General features: G+C 47.4%; 1 pseudogene; it reads left to right on the top strand.

Annotated features, from left to right (window-relative positions):
• Positions 1-12676: 12676 nt before the first annotated feature.
• Positions 12677-17327, top strand: part of LOC149299308 (neural-cadherin-like) — a 72059-nt pseudogene continuing 67408 nt past the window's right edge.

Here is a 17327-nt window from a genome sequence, read left to right as displayed (position 1 = left end):
AAAGAAATAGTGAGTGTGTTCTTCATGCAGCATACAGATTATGGAAACAATAACATCACAGGGTAAATCAGACTCCATTAAATATATATGTATTCATAGGTTGTCATGCAGTATATGGTGTAATACAGTACATGATGATGCCAAAGGATAACAAATCCTAACTTCACACCATTTAACCTGACATGTAATTACATAGTATGTCCACACGACGGCGCCAAAGTATAACAAATTCCAACTTAATATTGTTAATGGAACCGTCATGCACACCAGTGACCAGCAGGGGTCAGCATTTTCATGACACACAATTAAATATGATATATTTGGGCAGTGCTGCCCTCTGGTGGGGATGGATGATCATTGCACCGAGAGCAGCTGGTAAATGAAATAGTGAGTGTGTTCTTCATGCAGCATACTGAATATGGAAACAATAACATCACGGGGTAAATCAGACTCCATATAGGTATATAGGTTCATATGAATATATGTATATGTATACATATCATAGGTTCATTGCTGCCCTGTGGTGGGGATGGATAATCATTGCACAGAGAGAAGCTGCTGGTTAATGAAATGCATCTGCAACAAATGCAATAAACGCCACTGCAGGTGACATGAAGGGTCCTGATGTCGGTTTATATTATTATTATCATCTTGTATTTATATAGCGCAAACACTGTATGCAGCGTTTCTTACAATGCATATATTCAAGGGGTCTGACAAGACTAGAAATGACAGACTGAGACAAACCCATGCATTTGGTGGAGAGCCCTGCCCATATTACCTGCCATGGAGAAAGGTTACTTCTCTAGCGAGGTTTCCTGCAGCTGGATGCAGAGGTAGCAGAGTTAAGCTCAGGATCGCCCCTGCCGTTACTCAGATTCTCAGACTACCTCTTTATTAAGGAGGCTCAATGTATCCGTCACATTTCTAGAGACACGTGTAATCTGGTGTAAACCAGTGGAAGTAGTCACACTCCATGTATTGGAAGAATCTGGTCTGCCAAAGCAGCATTTGACTACCATGCGTGAAACAAGAGATCCACGGAATCAACCCCTTCACTGCTGGACGGAACCCCTGCTGTATATTACTGGAGGTGGTGAGTGGGGTTGATGTGGAGATGAGTATCTGACATTCAGTTCTTCATAGACAGTTAAAGTTTAGCAAAGTCTTCAGCCAGCCTCAGCACCTCAGAGAGACAGCCTACATTCTTTCCCGTGGCCTGAGCAGACGTGTCCTTCCCTTTTCCATCCATCAATTCACATACCTGCTGCACCCATTCGCTGGCCTTTAGACCCTTATCTGCCGCTCCCTGCAAATCGACACAACGCACGTTAAAGAAGCCCCAGAAAGCTCGCTGCTTGGCAAGCCCATAAGTCTAATAAATGCCTTATAGTAGAACTCAGAAAAGAGATGAGAATTCAAAGAGATGCGCCTATTACCTGAGGCACCTGACACAAACACGTAATCTTCCCGGCATCGTTATCTACAGTAAAGATAATGGCTGCAGTGTTTGGCGACTGAGACTTCAGGAGTTTCAGGGATTCGTTCACAGCCTGTTTAAAAAAAAACAAAAAGAAGAGCGATAGATCAGAAGACGTCTTGGAGATGAAACCCGACATGCAAAGTGCTGCGAGGCAGCTCTGGAGACTGGTGCTGCAGCCACGCTCGGGGTGACCCTTCCAATCAAGCAGCCCCGCGGTGGCTCGTGTCTGAGCAGTACCTTGGCAGAAGCTCCACTCTCCAGTTGGTTGGGGTTGTTTTCAATCAGCTGTTTGGTCTTTTCCAAAACCTGACAAAATCAAACACAAGCACAAAGAATATTATTATTATTAGGTCTGTGAATTTACCGCGTATGTGTAATAAATACAAAAGCCGCAGCGTAAACCCTATATATATATATATATAACCAGAAAATTCCGGCCCCCCCCACTTAACCGTTTCTGAATGTCGGCTTTGCTGGCACGGTCCAGATCGTCCATGGCTTTCTTCAAGGTTTTTAGCTGCTCTCTGAGCTCATCCTTTTGCCACTGAGAGATGACGGCTGTGGCCAGAGTCTGAAAGAAGAGCAGCAGTGAAGAAGCCCCCCGTTAATCAGAGCACACACCGGCCCATCACCGGTACATCCCCCGCGCCCGTACCTCGCTGAGATCTGCTATTTCTATCTGCACGTCCTTGTTGGGGGAAGTCTGCTGCTTCACTTTGCCCTCCAATGTGGAGAGCGCAGCCTTCAGAGCCTCCTGTTTGCGCACAGCCTGCGATACAGGATCTGGGTTAGCGGGTAGCCATTCCCAGAGCGATCGTAGCGGGGCTCCTGTAGCGTGTGCGTCTTACCGACACGCTCCCGAAATACTCACCTTTACCACCTCGGCCCCTGTGACAGCCACGAAAGGTTTAAGGGCAGCGGTAGCCGAGAGGTACCGTCTCGCTACGCTCGGTATAGGAGTAATATAAATATATATCGGGGGCTCAGGGCGGTTACTCACGTTCCTCCGCAGAACTCCACTGATGTCACAGAACCGGCAGGACCAGAAGGGTTGGCAATCAGAGTCTCCACAGGGATTCCCACCGACACGACGCGTACAGGGTCAGGATACGTCTCGTCAAACACGGCACGCAGGCCCTGGATAGCTTTGGCCTTGGCAAGCGGGCAGTCCAAGGAGTACACAACCTGCACGCAAACACACCGATCAGTGACCGCAAAGGGTAGATGGGCTCGCAGGCCAGGGCCGGAGAGGGCCGTGCGCTCACCTTGTTCTCCTGAATTAACTGGTTTGCTATCTCCTCCGTTTTGCGGATCTCCTGGGTGCTCATCGCACCCTTAGCTGTGAAGTCGAATCTTAGTCTGTCGGGGACAACTAAGGAGCCCCTCTGATCGGCCTCCCCGAGGACGGAGCGCGGAGCAAAGTTCAGAATGTGGGTGGCTGTGTGATTGCTCATCACAGGACGGCGCCTCGATTAGAAGAAGGACAGAGAGCTGTCAGCGTTAACCCGACACTTAAAACACAGAAACAAAAAGCATTCAGCAACGTGCGGACTTCTGCAAAACCCACTGCATTCAATGGAATTTCTCCGTTTCTGACAAATATAATTATTTTTCCCACATTCTCCAAACTGTAGAATAAAGCTATCTGGAATACGGGTTTAGACGGTTCACAGTCTCACTGCTTGCATGGTCGGGACGCTCTTTGTTCATAAGAAACCCGCTGGGGCTTTTGTGAAATAAATATTTGTAATATTTATATTTTTCCACATAAACAAAGCAGCCCCCAAAAGAACCGTCCCCTTTCCACTTTGTATATTGCAGAAATCTTTAACATTGATACATATGTACATATGTTTTATTTATGACAAAACCTTCACTTATCGGCCCCTCTAAAATAATCCGGTAATATTTAGAAAGTTTGGTGCATTTTTAGAGGTTGTATGACTGGTGTTGGACTCCGAAGAGAGAGAGATCCCTTAAGAGATTTAAATCAGATCTATACCATTATAATTAACCCCATAAACAATGTACACGCATGCAAATATAAAAAAAATCAGGTTAATAATTCCATTAAAATATTTAAGGTTTCCCTGGTCAAGCAGCAACAAGATTAGGGCACAAAAATGTGCATTACCCAATGTCATCCACTATATGCCACTATATTCCGCTGCAGCGGAAGTTATCTACGCAAATCATGTAGAGCTCTACACGCTGGCCGGACTAAGCACCGGGGACTCAGAAGCACCGGTAAATTGGGGGGGGCATAACACAGGAGGATCCAGGTCCCCTGCATCGCTGCGAGGGTTCTGGATCTTAGTCTCATAGTCAAACCTATTTGAGGTCTGATTATAAGACGACCCCGATTTTAAGACGAGGGGTGTTTTTCAGAGCATCTGCTCTGGAAAAAACCTCATCTCATAATCGAGAAAATACGGGTAGTTTTTAAAAAAAAAATACAAACTGGGACGAAAGGGTTAATCCCTGTGTTTTATGCTGTTGTGATGAAGCATCTGAGATGTTTGCCGCTCGCTTATATGTCTTTAACAATACGATTGTGTTTGCCTTGCGATGGCACACAGGGGGTTAATAGTGTAGCACTCTTTGTGCAGAGTTAATGTCCATGTTCTGGGGTTTGATTCGCTCGCTGGGCCGCGGCGTGCCGGCTACCCTCCTATGTGTGTAAAGCTCTTGGTGCTGATACGTTGTATATATTGTGTATATAAGTAATAATAATAATAGTAATAATGCCTTCTGCCATTTTTGTTTGCTATGTGTTATTTAAAGCCTCCCGCACGCCCCTAGATGCCCCTCGGTTCTCTGCCGTGTTCCGGACGTTCCGTGTTTAATTGCCCGGATAATTCAGACTTCGTGCAACAAATGTGATAAGGATTTGGCTCTTTATATCGTAACTTTATATCTGCAGATCTGCGTCTTTATATTATAACTTTATATCTGCAGATCTGTGTCTTTATATTATAACTTTATATCAGCAGATCTGTATCTTTATATTATAACTTTATATCTGCAGATCTGCGTCTTTATATTATAACTTTATATCTGCATATCTGTGTCTTTATATTATAACTTTATATCTGTGTCTTTATATTATAACTTTATATCTGCAGATCTGCGTCTTTATATTATAACTTTATATCTGTGTCTTTATATTATAACTTTATATCTGCAGATCTGCGTCTTTATATTATAACTTTATATCTGTGTCTTTATATTATAACTTTATATCTGCAGATCTGTGTCTTTATATTATAACTTTATATCTGCAGATCTGCGTCTTTATATTATAACTTTATATCTGCAGATCTGCGTCTTTATGTTATAACTTTACATCTGCAGATCTGTGTCTTTATATTATAACTTTATATCTGCGTCTTTATATTATAACTTTATATCTGCAGATCTGTGTCTTTATATTATAACTTTATATCTGCAGATCTGTATCTTTATATTATAACTTTATATCTGCAGATCTGCGTCTTTATATTATAACTTTATATCTGCATATCTGTGTCTTTATATTATAACTTTATATCTGCGTCTTTATATTATAACTTTATATCTGCAGATCTGCGTCTTTATATTATAACTTTCTATCTGCAGATCTGCGTCTTTATATTATGACTTTATATCTGCATATCTGTGTCTTTATATTATAACTTTATATCTGCAGATCTGTATCTTTATAACTTTATATCTGCAGATCTGCGACTTTATATTATAACTTTATATCTGCAGATCTGCGTCTTTATATTATAACTTTATATCTACAAATCTGTGTCTTCATATTATAACTTTATATCTGCAGATCTGCGTCTTTATATTATAACTTTATATCTGCAGATCTGCGTCTTTATATTATAACTTTATATCTGCGTCTTTATATTATAAATTTATATCTGCAGATCTGCGTCTTTATATTATAACTTTATATCTGCAGAACTGTGTCTTTATATTATAACTTTATATCTGCAGATCTGCGTCTTTATATTATAACCTTATATCTGCAGATCTGTGTCTTTATATTATAACTTTATATCTGCGTCTTTATATTATAACTTTATATCTGCAGATCTGCGTCTTTATATTATAACCTTATATCTGCAGATCTGTGTCTTTATATTATAACTTTATATCTGCGTCTTTATATTATAACTTTATATCTGCAGATCTGCGTCTTTATATTATAACTTTATATCTGCAGATCTGCGTCTTTATATTATAACTTTATATCTGCGTCTTTATATTATAAATTTATATCTGCAGATCTGCGTCTTTATATTATAACTTTATATCTGCAGAACTGTGTCTTTATATTATAACTTTATATCTGCAGATCTGCGTCTTTATATTATAACCTTATATCTGCAGATCTGTGTCTTTATATTATAACTTTATATCTGCGTCTTTATATTATAACTTTATATCTGCAGATCTGCGTCTTTATATTATAACCTTATATCTGCAGATCTGGGTCTTTATATTATACCTTTATATTTGCGTCTTTATATTATAACTTTTGCATCTTTATGTTGCATCATTGAATATGTTGGTTGACAATGAACCCCATTAATTTTCCGGTGCCCCCTGAGGCTGGGGTGAGGATGAACAGACGCCATGTCTGAAACCTTATATAGCACATGCTATAGTCCAATCTTATAGCATAAAGTGCAGATATTGCCCCGTTACACATCGTTCACATAATAATGATTATTATTGCCCCTCTCCATGCTGTAGGTGCCCTGTTACAGCTCCTGTAGCTGTCCTCCGATGAATATCACGGTTTATTCACGTATTGTTACTGCGAGGTCTGCCCCCCGCAGGCTGTCAGGATCTCCTGGTAGGAATGGAGGTGGATCTTGCAGGTAGAGGGCGGCCCTGATTGATCCACCTGGGTCAGGACTGCTGGGCTGTTCAGTGATTTCCAAAGAGCTGCTTTGATGTTGCCTCTTAATCCACTCTTTCTATTAAGAAATGGAAACCCAAAAGACCCCACAAGTTTGCGTGGGGGGCTGCTGTCAACTTTCTGCCCCCCGAAAAGCCTGTTTGGGGTAAATAGGGGAATTATCTGCTCAAACAAGCAGCAGGCCAAGGCCCTGGAATATAATATTGGTTGCAGATCGGCGGAGCTCTGGGGTCTGGATTATTACACCAAAATCTACCCCATGGAGGGATTGTTTGGACTCCGGCTGAACTGTTACAGTAAGGACACGGAGGGCCGGTGAGTGGCTTGTTGATAAGAAGAGCATCTGGTTTTATTTATCAATAAATAGTTTTGTTTTTTTAAAATACAAACTGGGGCGAAAGGGTTAAACCCTGTGTTTTATGCTGTTGTGATGCAGCATCTGAGATGTTTGCCGCTCGCTTATATGTCTTTAACGATACGATTGTGTTTGCCTTGCGATGGGCCGCACGCCGCTGTGGCACACAGAGGGTTAATACTGTGGCGCTGTTTACCCTTTGTGCAGAGTTTATGTCCATGTTCTGGGGTTTGATTCGCTCGCTGGGCCGCGGCGTGCCGGTTACCCTCCTATGTGTGTAAAGCTCTTGGTGCTGATACGTTGTATATATTGTGTATATAAGTAATAATAATAATAGTAATAATGCCGTCTGCCATTTTTGTTTGCTATGTGTTATTTAAAGCCTCCCGCACGCCCCTAGATGCCCCTCGGTTCTCTGCCGTGTTCTGGACGTTCCGTGTTTAATTGGCCGGATAATTCAGACTTCGTGCAACAAATGTGATAAGGATTTGGCTCTTTATATTATAACTTTATATCTGCAGATCTGTATAATAACGAGCCGATACTGGATGCAAGAAATCCGCTTTGGAATGTTGATAAATTGAGTAATTGGAGGGAAAGGGACCGGGAACGTTCGTGCATCCGGTGACATACCCTGCGTATACTTGGTGGGCCCATGCGCGTAACCGGTACCGTGTATCCTGTGCACACGAGTTAGCATACCCGGTGCCGTGTATCCAGGGCACATACATGCCTCGGAACAGGCTTCTATCCTATGTGTGCCCGGTGCCATGGAACGTGCCGTGTTTCAGTGCACCTACGTGCGTATGCCCAGTGCCATGGAGCCAGGGACATCCCGGTGCCGTGCCTGAGCGATGGAACATGCGTATACCTTACGTGTACCCGGTGCCACTTAACAAGCATATCCCCTGTGCCAGGAAGCTTACACATGCCATGGAGCGTGCAGTGGACCTGTGCGCGTACCCGGTGCCGTGCTTCTGGTTCACGTACGTGCGCATACCTGCTGCCCATTGGACCCGCTCTCCATGGACCCGCTGCCCCTGCGCGCCGACCCGCGGACCCGTTGCCCCTGCGCGCCGACCCGCGGACCCGTTGCCCCTGCGCGCCGACCCGCGGACCCGTTGCCCCTGCGCGCCGACCCGCGGACCCGTTGCCCCTGCGCGCCGACCCGCGGACCCGTTGCCCCTGCGCGCCGACCCGCGGACCCGCTGCCCCTGCGCGCCGACCCGCGGACCCGCTGCCCCTGCGCGCCGACCCGCGGACCCGCTGCCCCTGCGCGCCGACCCGCGGCCCCTGCGCGCCGACCCGCGGACCCGCGGCCCCTGCGCGCCGACCCGCGGACCCGCGGCCCCTGCGCGCCGACCCGCGGACCCGCGGCCCCTGCGCGCCGACCCGCGGCCCCTGCGCGCCGACCCGCGGACCCGCGGCCCCTGCGCGCCGACCCGCGGACCCGCGGCCCCTGCGCGCCGACCCGCGGACCCGCTGCCCCTGGGCGCCGCCCCGCCTACCCGCTGCCCCTGCGCGCCTACCCGTGGTTCACCTGCCCACAGGGCCGCTGCCCCTGCGCGCGTACCCGTTGCCCATGGACCCGCTGCCCCTGCGCGCCTACCCGCTGCCCCTGCGCGCCTACCCGCTGCCCCTGCGCGCCTACCCGCTGCCCCTGCGCGCCTACCCGCTGCGCGCCTACCCGCTGCGCGCCTACCCGCTGCGCGCCTACCCGCTGCCCATGGACCTGCTGCCCCTGCGCGCCTACCTGCAGAGCAGTCCTGGATCTCTAAAGAGCACCTGGGGGCGAGAGAGCTCAGCCTGGGACTGGATGGTGTTTGAGAACTGATAGGTCGCTCTGGGAAAGGAGGTTCAGGTGTTGGGTGGCATTCCCTTCGGCCTTTCCCCCCATCTGAAGCAGAGTGGAATAGAATGGGCGCCTGGTTAGCTGAGCACCCAGTGTCCCTCTCTTCCGTACCACGTGGTGTTCCGCATGGTCTGGAATCTGGGATGGATTCAAAGAGTTGTGAACGTTCTGTGGTGCACATTGCCGGTGGATCCATATGTGGCCGGTCGATCCTGGCTCATGTTTAATACAATCAAGTTACTAGTTTTGGAAACCCTTATGTGTCATCGCAGAGGACGTTATCTTGTTAGACGTTAGCCGCAGAATACACACAGCAGGGATCCTTATTTATGGGTAATGGTTTTTGCATACATATCTTTAAGCGCGATTGATGACATCATCTTTATGAGGCCAGCCCAAAAAATAATTGCAGATGATAAAGATAAGAGCTACGTAGTCATTCTACGTTCCAAGCCTCATGTTCTGGGTAGCAGAACGCCTTTGACGTGCATGCTAAATTTCACGCACTGTATTAACCTCCATAATTGGGATGTCTGTAGATACAAAGTTACGGTTTTCCTTTTCTTGTTTGGGTGAATTTGTGACATTGCTGTCTGCGATAGGCGCTTCTTGGTGATTGCGCTGGAAGGTGGCGCTTCTTGGTGATTGCGCTGGAAGGTGGTGCTTCTTGGTGATTGCGCTGGAAGGTGGCGCTTCTTGGTGATTGCGCTGGAAGGTGGCACTTCTTGGTGATTGCGCTGGAAGGTGGTGTTTCTTGGTGATTGCGCTGGAAGGTGGCACTTCTTGGTGATTGCGCTGGAAGGTGGCGCTTCTTGGTGATTGCGCTGGAAGGTGGCGCTTCTTGGTGATTGCGCTGGAAGGTGGCACTTCTTGGTGATTGCGCTGGAAGGTGGTGTTTCTTGGTGATTGCGCTCCTTGGTGATTACGCTGGAAGGTGGCGCTTCTTGGTGATTGCACTGGAAGGTGGCACTTCTTGGTGATTGTGCTGGAATGTGGCGCTTCTTGGTGATTACGCTAGAAGGTGGCGCTTGGTGATTGCGCTGGAAGGTGGCGCTTCTTGGTGATTACGCTGGAAGGTGGCGCTTCTTGGTGATTGCGCTGGAAGGTGGTGTTTCTTGGTGATTGCGCTCCTTGGTGATTGAGCTGGAAGGTGGTGTTTCTTGGTGATTGCGCTGGAAGGTGGCGCTTCTTGGTGATTACGCTGGAAGGTGGTGCTTCTTGGTGATTACGCTGGAAGGTGGTGCTTCTTGGTGATTACGCTGGAAAGTGGCCCTTCTTGGTGATTGCGCTGGAAGGTGGTGTTTCTTGGTGATTGCGCCAGAAGGTGGGGATTTTTGGAGATTGCGCTTGCATGTAATTCTATAGCAGATGAATCCGAGACCCATTTCTCTTGGTTTCAGTATCTGCTGTATGTGAGCCTGAGCTGGTCCATCTCTGAAAGTATTTAGAGTAACATTTCACATCTCGTTCCCAAATGTAAGATAGTATGTCGCATAAATAACTGACGGGTAGACAGGGGTATCCAAGAGGGTCCTAAATTAGGCTACAGGCCATCCATGCGTTGATGATTGTCTCTGATGCTCTTCTCCCTGGTCGATAGTAAACTGTCTATGAGAGGCGTTTCCATTGACTTTAGGAGAGCCATTAAACAACAAACTATGTACTTGGCAGCAGTGGAACGCGCCTGCTTACTTCATGGATCATACTCCAATGATGCTCCAGCTCGAGACCTGCTTCCCTGCTGCCCTCACCATAATAGATTAGCGACCTACTCGCATTTAAACGCGACAAACCCATTCTCCACCCGTAATCATCAATTCCTCCTTAATGGTTCCCTAGAACTTTAAATGTAATTTTGGATTCCTTTAGCCCCCTACCATATAATTCCTCAGTTCACTTGAACATATGGGGATTTTTTATGTGCATTAGCCTTCTGCATGAAGTACAGATCCTCACGGTGTATGCTCTGCGCCTTCTCTCTGATTAGTATTAATGGCGTAAAGTTTACATTAAATTGTCCCCGTAGTAATAAAAGTCACTTTGTAGCAACGATACCCTGGGGATAGCAACATATTTTTGGCTACGGCTTCCCTGTTCTATTTGCATAGTCTAATAGTTAAGATCATTTTTATGTTCTCTCCGTCACAATGAGAATAAATAAATGAACTCCTATTTCTGCTGCAATCTGTTGCCAATTGTCTAAGATTCATATAATGAGTTACAGAAATACTGCTTCGGTTTTAGAGATGCCCTCAGATGTGCAAAGTCAGAAACCCACTCCAAAAAACAAAAAACTTGCCCCGGAGAACCATTCATCAGCCTGTGTGATCTTAATGGGACAGAGCAAGAGCCAGTGTGATGGAACCTGTTGGCTGCTGGGGTTGTGATGATGTACAAAGAAAAATAGACAAACCCTACGGCTGCTGCGGATCTTCTTTGGAAGCTAAGGTGTCGATGGCAGCAGTAGGGTACAAGTTGGGTTCTTAAGGGTTCCCACTAGTCTCATAGCGATGAGATTGTGATGGTTTACACAAACCAGACAACCCCTACAGCTGCTGCAGATCTTCTTTGGAAGCCAACATGTTGATGGCAGCAATAGGGTACAAGTTGGGTTTCAAATGGTTCCTATTGTCCTACAGCATCTAGCCTGTTGGCTGGTGAGATTATGTGAATGATGTAGACAAACCCTACAGCTGCTGCAGATCTTCTTTGGAAGCTAAGATGTTGATGGCGGCTGTGGACTACAAGTCGGGTTTCTCAGGATCTGCAGCAGTTATGAGCTTTACAAAGAGGATGGTTGATGACGGACAGTTCTGCTTGAGTTTGCATGAGCTCTGAGGTCTTTATGGATACCCCACGTTGACCTCGCCGAGTGGGATTGTAGATTTCATTGCCGTAGATATCATCGGATCTATTTGCACGCAGAGGAAAGATGAGGGTTATCTAAAGCCTGATTTGTGGTCTAAAAGCTGGCAGCCAATCTCAATGTGTAGCCCATTCGGAGAGGTAATAAACTGTAATGCACCTCAATAAATAGTACTTGAGAATAACTCCCCGGGGTATCATACACCAAAGACTGCATCGTACAAATGACATCGTAAGCGGCTTACGGCTCTACGAGTAATTACGTTTGCCACACATTATTTAGCCGAACGCTCACAGATCTTTTTAAGCTCCTATAGAAACAGATGGGCTTTGTCACTCTTCCTCGGAATCGGTCACACTGACAGTTTTAAGAGCCGGCCTCTAGATCTTTCCTTTCATAACTTTAATGGAAAAAATGTTGTGTCCATTAGGTTTCTGCGTAGAAATATCTAATAATGTTTCCAAAGGTCACTTGAAGAATAAAAATGTTACTGGGGGGGAAAAAATGGTCTTAAAGAAAAAAAACCTGACGCGTAACATTTTGAAAACGTTCTAGAACGAAAGAAAACGCCTCAAGTTCCCTTTTTTACGTTACAGGCAGAAAAATATCTTTTTTTTTTTGGATGGGTATTTTTTTAGGTCTCCCCCCCAAAAATTTTTGATGACTTTCTGGTTTGAGGACGTGCGATAATATCACCGATACGCGTAAATATAGAGAAAGGGGGACATTCTCCGATTTAACCTTGTTTACCCAAGTGGCAAAAAGACCGGCGCTGGCACACCGAGAGTTAACACATCGTATATTGTTCCCAATGGAAAGCTCACTGATTTAATTACAGGATGAATCTCAATTCCGCCGTTCTTTGCCTTGTTCTGTGGTAATTCTGAACGTTCTTCGTGCCCCGTCTCACGCATCGCTTAGTATATCAAAGGCTTGTTTTGGTAACTGAAATGCCCCCTCCTCTCCCTTCCCATCACATCCTAGCAGACCCCTTGATGTCTCTGCCACACACACAGAGCGGGCTGAAGGTATCCTTCTCCACCCATAGGGGTGCCCTAAACGCATCCAACTTGACCAAATCTCTGGCTTTCTGCATCAAACTGCCTTCAGCTCCAGGAGGATCGCAGCTGTTGCTGGGTTTTGATACGTTGTATCTTCTCGTTCCCATTTAATCCCCTTTTCCTAGCCTGCTGGGGGTGATGAGGACCCGGCTCAGCGGCTGCCTGCTCTGCATCCTCCTTTCCAGGTGCGCTCTGGTGTCTCTGGTCACCTGGACTGATGAAGGACCTAAACTCAGAAGACCTGTCTTCTCTGGGTCGGTGCAGGAGAACTGGCCCATAGGGACTAAAGTGAATGGGTTAAACATCCCCCTGAACAGGATCAGCCCCCAGCCTTGGTGCTCCGGGGTAACAGGTCGCCGGCTGCATCTGGAGCTGCTCGGGGACAGGGGGTCTCTGTTTGAGGTCTATTTCCACCACAGGTATGCCCAGCTGTCTCTGAAGACCACCCTGGTGCTGGACAGGGAGGAGAGCTCCCGGTATGAGTTCAGGCTGGGGCTGTGCTGCCAGCAGTGCTCCTCTTCGGGGCATGCTGTCAGCGAGCTGGCCGTGCTCACCGTGCACGTGTTGGAGAGAATGATAATGCCCCCCGGTTTGCCCCCGTAAACCGCTCCACGATCAGCCTGGATGAGACGGCGGGGCTGAGGTCCGTGGTGTTCAGAGTCTTTGCCCACGATCCGGATCAAGGTACCAACGCCGAGCTGGTGTACTTCGCCGAGCCCACCAGCGACTACTTCTTCATCGTCCCGAAGACCGGCCAGGTGGTCCTGGTGGGGTCCCTTCTCAACGTCAAGAAGCCCCTCAACCTGACTGTGTATGCCCGGGACCATGGCCAGCCCCCGCAGCGCAGCGCCCCTCTACAGCTGCGGATCTGCCCCAGGGCCAAGACGTTTTCGGTGCCCAGTAAAGAGGAGGCATCTTCAGGCGGAAGAGGGCATCCCCCGTGCCCCAGGCGTTCTATGCCATCTCCATAGCAGAAGACGCCACCCTGGGCTCTGCTGTGAGCGCCCTGGAACCTGGAGAACTCAATGGCTCCTCATTCCAGCCAGTCTCCCCTGGGGACTGTCCCATTGGGGTGAACTGGGAGACCGGCGCCGTGACCCTCTTCAGGACCCTGGACAGAGAGTCCATCGCCAAACACGCTGTCTCTTCAGAGTGCTGGACGGCACCGGTAAGGGGTCCATTTGGAACTCTGGTTTCCCCCTTTCTCTCTGTCTCCCCCTTTCTCTCTGTCTCTCTCTTTCCCCCCTTTCCCTCTCTCTCTGCTTGGAGTGATGCTGTGGGGGTGTTAATGCATATTTCGTTGTGAGGGGTATCGGGGTAATGCAGTTATATGAGGGTCTGGGTTCCCTTTCTGGTTATCTTCACTTATGAGTGATTTATTAACTCTATGGGTGTATTACCTCTATGGGTGTATTACCTCTATGGGTGTATTACCTCTTTGGGTGTATTACCTCTTTGGGTGTATTAACTCTTTGGGTGTATTAACTCTTAGGTTGTATTAATTATTTGGTTGTCTTAACTCTATGGGTGTATTAACTCTATGTGCTTCTCAATGTGTTAGGAGACTGTAAGGGTTAAATACCAGGAGCCCCTCTTACTTTAACCTTTCTCAAAATAAATATGAATTATTACTTCCCAATCTTCATCGGCTAGCTGACAAGTTACCTGCACTATCCAGTGTAAAGTAGTGGGTGCTGGCGTAAACTCCCAACACGGGTGGTAACGTATAATGAGTGATCCTGGCGAGACCCGCTTCTATCAGTGTAATTAACGGAGGTTTCAGGGCTGCTGATCCGGATTAGCGGAGTAACGGGGGTTCTTTCAGGATTATCACTAACACTTTGGATCCACACATTTCAGTTCATATGGTGCTCTGATAATCCTCTTTACTCACAGAGGGGTCTCCTGCCTCATACTCATCTGATACATTATCGGGGCGCTCGCACCTTCTGCGCGCTATACATTCACGCTCGCACCTTCTGCGCACTATACATTCACGCTCGCACCTTCTGCGCGCTATACATTCATGCTCGCACCTTCTGCGCACTATACATTCACGCTCGCACCTTCTGCGCACTATACATTCACGCTCGCACCTTCTGCACACTATACATTCACGCTCGCACCTTCTGCGCGCTATACATGAACGCTCGCACCTTCTGCCCGCTAGACATGAACGCTCGCACCTTCTGCGCGCTATACATTCACGCTCGCACCTTCTGCCCGCTAGACATGGACACTCGCACCCAGGGGCTTAACTAGAATCTGTTAAGGGCCCCCCACCCCCTCACCCCCTCAAAAAAACATGATTTTTACCCAACAATTTTTTTTCAACAAATTCAATTTACATATTGAATCATATCTGTAAAAAAATCAAAGAAAAAAGGGCGCATGTACAAAGGGCATAATCCAGGGGTGTCCAAGTTTTTTCTGCAGTGGGCCACTTCATCAGAATTGTATCCGTGCGCGGGCTGCACTCATTTTTCACTGTGACAAAAAATATGGCCTTTAATAAAATATGCAGATTAAAATAAAGTAAAATGACACAAAACCTTTACTCTTCCTCTCACTGATTTCTGGGCCTTGAAAGTTTTGCGACTACAAATTCAGGATTCCCTAGATTTATTCTAGGGATGAACTAAAATGAAAATTCTGGACCAAAACATTCAGGGTTCACTTAGCCAAAACCGAAAATGACCCCCACCTTTAAAAATAATAATAAAAACTCACATGTTTAATAAAAGTAGGTAACACACAATTGGACAAAATTAGCAATATGACTTGCCATGATAGGAGTGTGATTGCTAACAGGCTATCATACCCAGGCAACCAGTAAATGCTGGTACCTAGGCATGATGGGACTGTGCTTGCTGTGATTGCTGTTAGCAATCACACTCCTATCATGCCAAGTCAGCCAGTACATGCTGGTACAGGGTGGCTGTAAGTGATGTGCAGACCCCATACTGCTGGCAGCATCAATACACAAGGGGGGCAGCTAGCCAGGTTTCAGCATGTACTGGCTGACTTGGCATGATAGGAGTGTGATTGCTAACAGCAATCACAGTCCCATCATGCCTAGGTTCCAGCACTTACACATCCATCCAGTAAATGCTGGAACCTAGGCATTATGGGACTGTGATTGCTGTTAGCAATCACACTCCTATCATGCCAAGTCAGCCAGTACATGCTGGTACAGGGTGGCTGTAAGTGCAGACCCCATACTGCTGGCAGCATCACTACACAAGGGGGGCAGCTGGCCAGGTTTCAGCATGTACTGGCTGACTTGGCATGATAGGAGTGTGATTGCTAACAGCAATCACAGTCCCATAATGCCTAGGTTCCAGCATTTACTGGATGGATGTGTAAGTGCTGGAACCTAGGCATGATGGGACTGTGATTGCTGTTAGCATATAATCATTCATTCACAGATTCATTCCCTCAATCACACACACTCATTCAAACACCCTCCCCACCCCCTTACCTGAACTGCAGCTCCTCGATGCTGCTCACAGACTTCAGCAGGGAACTCTGCCTTCTCTGGTACTGCACAGAGGATGTGATGTAATGTCACGTGAACTCCGCTTCCTCTGTGCAGTCCAGAAGACCCTCCCACAAGTAAGTAGCAGGGCTTGAGGTGCGGCTCGCGTGAGATCGGTTGCCCTGGCTGCCGATCTTACGCGGGCCGCACCGCGGGCCACATGTTGGACGCCCCTGCCTTACTTAAAAAAAAACAAAAACGGAAAAAAGATTTCTGGCGGCCCCTTTGTTTGGGCCCCCCTGCCGCCGGGGCCCGGTTGCAGTAGCGACCCCGGTAGTTCCGCCACTGCTCGCACCTTCTGCTCGCTAGACATGGACGCTCGCACCGTGTGCGCGCTAGACATGCACGCTCGCACCTTCTGCTCCAGGTGTTACTATTGAGCTCCATGCCAGACACTGCTCAGAAAGGATGATAGGGATCAGAGTCCTCCAGCAAGCAGAGCTCTGCCCCAAACTGTATATTAGTTTAGCTCCCGTGGATTAAATGCAGAAAAGTGCACAGGAACCCGCTGGCGACCCACGAATCGCGACTTTCCTCCCATAATAAATAAATCCAAACAGGAGCCGAAACAAACAAAGGATTGCACTTTTCTGTTTGTTTAAGGAAATTGCTTTTTTCTAAGCCGTTTCAGCTGGAAATGCGTTTCCCTTTTGTTTCGGGTTTGTTTATTGATGATTGCCGCTCGAGACGCCGCGTGTACCTTGCGATGCGAAATCATTAACCTTTTCAGAGTGCTGAAAAACCGCAATTACGAATGATGTCAGACGCCCGGTGATGCGGAGCGGGGCGCGCCGGGCGCTAATCACTCTGCATTCAGAAAGGTGTTCACGGCGAGCGTTTCTAGAGAAATGCCACGGATCCCTATCCTTAATTACGGGCTGAGCCTGCGCGGGGCTCGTACCTCGGGAACTGAAATATTTCAAGGCTCTTCTGCACGTCGGAGAAAAGATTCTTCATTTTATGTGAGAAGCGGAGCTGAAGCTTCTCCTTTGGTGGACATGTTTCCTATGAGGTCATGACTCTTTGAAGAGTATTGTTGGGATGTTCCAGATTTATTAACCAAGATGATCCCATCCAGACAAGCCTGGCGGGGGCTGGCGGTCTTGCTAGATGCTTGCTGGGGTCACCTTTGGGGTCTCCGCTGTCATAGGGCACTATGGTTTGGGGCACCAGCTGGCCCTTCATCCGAAAACGTCCCGCGAGGTGCTGTACATGGAGCATTCATGCCGGATCGATGTACGTCCCGGTTTG

The sequence above is a fragment of the Sceloporus occidentalis genome, unplaced genomic scaffold (assembly GCF_023333645.1).
Source record: "Sceloporus occidentalis isolate IW3139 unplaced genomic scaffold, rSceOcc1.0.p SCAF_29, whole genome shotgun sequence".
In the NCBI taxonomy this organism is placed as follows: Eukaryota; Metazoa; Chordata; class Lepidosauria; order Squamata; family Phrynosomatidae; genus Sceloporus; species Sceloporus occidentalis.
Note: the sequence above shows the minus strand (reverse complement) of the source record. Positions and strands in the feature narration are given on the sequence as shown.